The 4,557-nt window shown below is 38.2% G+C and overlaps 1 non-coding gene across 1 annotated transcript; it reads left to right on the top strand.

Moving 5' to 3' along the window:
- Positions 1-562: 562 nt before the first annotated feature.
- On the top strand, positions 563-671 carry LOC122673697. The gene has a single exon (XR_006334807.1). It is a non-coding gene; the product is annotated as a U6 spliceosomal RNA (small nuclear RNA).
- The last annotated feature ends 3,886 nt before the right edge of the window (positions 672-4,557 follow it).

Here is a 4,557-nt window from a genome sequence, read left to right as displayed (position 1 = left end):
ACCTCTATCTCCCTCCTCCCTCTTCTCTTCTCCATGTAACTCTGTAAACCTCTCTGGGTGTCCTTCACTGTGGAGAATCTTTTCACTATTAACCTAGATGTTTTATCATTGGTGCTGTATGGATGAAAAAGCCTTGAGGCTACTGTTAGAATAAGACTGAAAACCAGAGGCAGGAGGCTTAAGCCCCAAACCTAAGAACACCAGAGAACTCCTGACTCCAGGGAACATTAATTGATAAGAGTTCATCCAAAAGCCTCCATACCTACACTGAAACCAAGCACCACCCAAGGGCCAACAAGCTCCAGAGCAAGACATACCATGCAAATTCTCCAGCAACACAGAAACATAGCCCTGAGCTTCAATATACAGGCTGCCCAAGTCACACCAAACCCATAAACATCTCAAAACTCACTACTGGACACTTCATTGCACTCCAAAGAGAAGAAATCCAGCTCTACCCACCAGAACACTGACACAAGCTTCCCTAACCAGGAAAGCTTGACAAACCACTGGTCCAACCCCACCCACAGTGAGGAACCTCAACAATAAAGAGCCATAAATGGTGCTCACTTTGGCAGCACATATACTAAAAAATTGGAATGATACAGAGAAGATTAGCATGGCCCCTGTGCAAGAATGACATGCAAATTCGTGAAGTGTTCCATATTTTTTAAAAGCTTTTGCACAACAAAGGAAACTATAAGCAAGGTGAAAAGACAGCCTTCAGAATGGGAGAAAATAATAGCAAATGAAGAAACAGACAAAGGATTAATCTCAAAAATATACAAGCAACTCCTGCAGCTCAATTCCAAAAAAATAAAACCCAATCAAAAAATGGGCCAAAGATCTAAACAGACATTTCTCCAAAGAAGACATACAGATGGCTAACAAACACATGAAAAGATGCTCAACATCACTCATTATCAGAGAAATGCAAATCAAAACCACAATGAGGTACCATTACATGCCAGTCAGAATGGCTGCCATCCAAAAGTCTACAAGCAATAAATGCTAAGAGGGTGTGGAGAAAAGGGAACCCTCTTACACTGTTGGTGGGAATGCAAACTAGTACAGCCGCTATGGAGAACAGTGTGGAGATTCCTTAATAAACTGGAAATAGAACTGCCATATGACCCAGCAATCTCACTCCTGGGCATACACACCGAGGAAACCAGATCTGAAAGAGACATGTGTACCCCAATGTTCATCGCAGCACTATTTATATTAGCCAGGACATGGAAGCAACCTAGATGTCCATCAGCAGACGAATGGATAATAAATCTGTGCTACATATACACAATGGAAGATTACTCAGCCATTAAAAAGAACACATTTGAATCAGTTCTAATGAGGTAGATGAAACTGGAGCCCCTTATACAGAGTGAAGTAAGTCAGAAAGAAAAACACTAATATAGTATACTAATGCATATATATGGAATTTAGAAAGATGGCACGGATAACCCTATATGTGAGACAGCAAAAGAGACACAGATGTATAGAACAGTCTTTTCGGCTCTGGGGAGAAGGCAAGGGTGAGATGATCTGAGAGAATAGCATTGAAACATGTATATTATCATATGTGAAACCGATCACCATTCCAGGTTTGATGCAAGAGACAGGGTGCTCAGGGCTGGTGCAATGGAATGACTCTGAGGGATGGGATGGGGAAGGAGGTGGGAGGGAGTTTCAGGATGGGGGACACATGTACATCCATGGCTGATTCATCTCAATGTATGGAAAAAACCATCACAATATTGTAAAGTAATTAACCTCCAACTAAAATAAATAAATTAAAAAAAATTTAAAAAAAATTAAAAAAAATTAAAAAAAAATTAAAAAATAAATAAATAAAAATAAAATAAATAAATTAAAAAAATAAATTAAAAAAGGCAGAGGAACCAGAGATCAAATTGCCAACATCTTTTGGATCATAGAAAAAGCTAGAGAATTCCAGAAAAACATCTACTTCTGCTTTATTGATTACACTAAAGTCTTTGACTGTGTGGATCACAATAAACTGTGGAAAATTCTTCAAGAGAAAGTAATACCAGACCACCTTACCTGCCTCCTGAGAAACCTGTATGCAGGTCAAGAAGCAACAGTTAGAACCATACATGGAACAAAAGACTGGTTCCAAATTGGGAAAGGAGTATGTCAAGGCTGTATATTGTCACCCTGCTTATTTACCATGCAGAGTACATCACATGAAATGCTGGACTGGATGAAGCACAAGCTGGAATTGGGTTATTAGGAGAAATATCAACAACTTCAAATGATACCACCCTTATAGCAGAGAATTAAGGGGAATTAAACAGTCTCTTGATGAGGGTAAAAGAGGAGAGTGAAAAGCTGGCTTAAAACTCAACATTCAAAAAACAAAGATCATGGCATCCGGTCGCATCACTTCATGACAAATAGATGGGGAAACAACAGAAATAGTGACAGACTTTACTTTCTTGAATTCCAAAATCACCGTGGACAGTGACTACAGCCATGAAATTAAAACATGTTTGCTCCTTGGAAGAAAAGCAATGGCAAACTTAGTGTATTAAAAAGTAAAGACATTACTTTGTCTACAAAGGTCCATGTAGTCACATCACAGCTATGGTTTTTCCAATAGTCAAATAGAGAAATAAGAGCTGGACAATTAAAAAAAAAAAAAAAAAAAAAGTGAGCGCTTAGGAGTTGATGGCTGTGAACTGTGGTGCTGGAGAAGACTCTTGAGAGTCCTTTGAACACCAAGGAGATCAAACTAGTCAATCCTAAAGGAATCAACCCTGAAAATTTATTGGAAGGACTGAAGCTGAAGCTCCAGTACTTTGGCTGCTTGCTGAGAAGAGCAGACTCATTGGAAACGACCTTGATGCTGGGAAAGATTGAAGGCAGGAGGAGAAGGGGACAGCAGAGGATGAGATGGTTTGATCACATTGCCGACTCAATGGACATGAATTTGAGTAAAGGACAGGGGAGCCTGGCATGCTGCAATCTGTGGGGTCACAAAGAGTCAGACATGACTGAGAGACTGAACAACAGCAACAATGATATACAAAGTATCACAATAAAATGATATCATTGAAAATTATAGGGTAGGCCCTCATGTCTTCAAGTACCTGGAATAACAGCATGAAAGATCAAAAGCTGAGTTGAGGCTATAAAATAAACAATCAGGGAATAGATCCGTTGTTTAAAAAAGATTTTTATATAAAAAAGAAAATGAGAATATTTGTGTAGAACTTAATCAGAATAACAGATAAAAATAGAGACATCTATATGACATGAAAGAAATCTATGGAACGAGTCTCTGCCCAACACAAATCAAGGTTGGCCAGTTGCCATGTGAATGAACTTGAATGTGGGTCTTTCATTCCAGTGAAATCTTCAGATGACTGAAGTCCTGGCTGACAGCTTGATGGCAAGCTCATGAGAAACCTGAGCCAATCTTTGCAACTAATCTACTTCTGAATTCCAGACCCAGAGATACTGTGAGATAACAAATGTTATGTTAAGTGGCTGTGTTTTAGGAAAATTTGTTACATGGCAATTGAAAACTCATTTATAACCCAAATGTCCACTAATAGAAGAATGGATATATAAAATCTGATCTATTTAAACAGTGAAATTTTACCCAGCAATGAAAAATAATGAAACAATGCTACACAAAATAACATGGGTGCATCTCTTAGGTCCAATAATGAATGAAATAAGCCAGGTCCAAAAGAACACATAAAATTATTTTTGGATAATTTTAAAAGGTATCAGGTAAAATCAGTATATGTAGACAGAAGTCAAAGTAATGTTGCCTTGAGAGTACTAACTGGGAAGCGGCAGGGAGGGTCCTTTAGGATACTTTAGGATTTAGGTTCCTGAGCCCACAATCAGAGATCTGGAGATGTGTTATATATTAATATTTGATATATTTATATCAGTTACATTACAAAAATTGAGCAAGATTTATACATAGTTTGTATACTTTATTGTATAATGTTGCTGTTTGTGCTCAGTCCTGTCTGACTCTTTGTGACATGGACCGAAGCCCACCAGGCTCCTTTATCCATGGGATTCTCCAGGCAAGAATAGTGGAGTGGGTTATCATGCCCTCCTCCAGGGCATCTTCCCAACCCAGGGATTGAACCCACATCTCTTGCATCTCCTGCATTGGCAGGCATGTTCTTTACCAGCTGAGCCACCAGGGAAGCCCATACATTATTGTTTACAATTAAGTTATATTCTATCTCAAAAAAAAAAAAACAAAAATAGGAGGCAAGGTATATTTTGAAAGTTGTGCCTATATTGCCTATGTTGATTTGAAGTACAGTTAGTGTCATTGTAGTAGAATGTATGGATGTACAATTTTTAAAGCTCTGAAATAATAACTAAGATAGCATTATGGCTTTGTGATGGTTAACTTTATGTATCAACGTGACAGGTCTGAGAAATAGCAATTAGTAAGACATATTTCTGGGTCTGTGTGCATTTGTGTGTGTTTCTAGGAAAGATTAGCATTCAAATTGGTGAATAAATAAAGCTCTCTCTTAGAAAAATATGAGGAATCATCCA

Source organism: Cervus elaphus, chromosome 17 (assembly GCF_910594005.1).
Source record: "Cervus elaphus chromosome 17, mCerEla1.1, whole genome shotgun sequence".
Lineage (NCBI taxonomy): Eukaryota > Metazoa > Chordata > Mammalia > Artiodactyla > Cervidae > Cervus > Cervus elaphus.
Note: the sequence above shows the minus strand (reverse complement) of the source record. Positions and strands in the feature narration are given on the sequence as shown.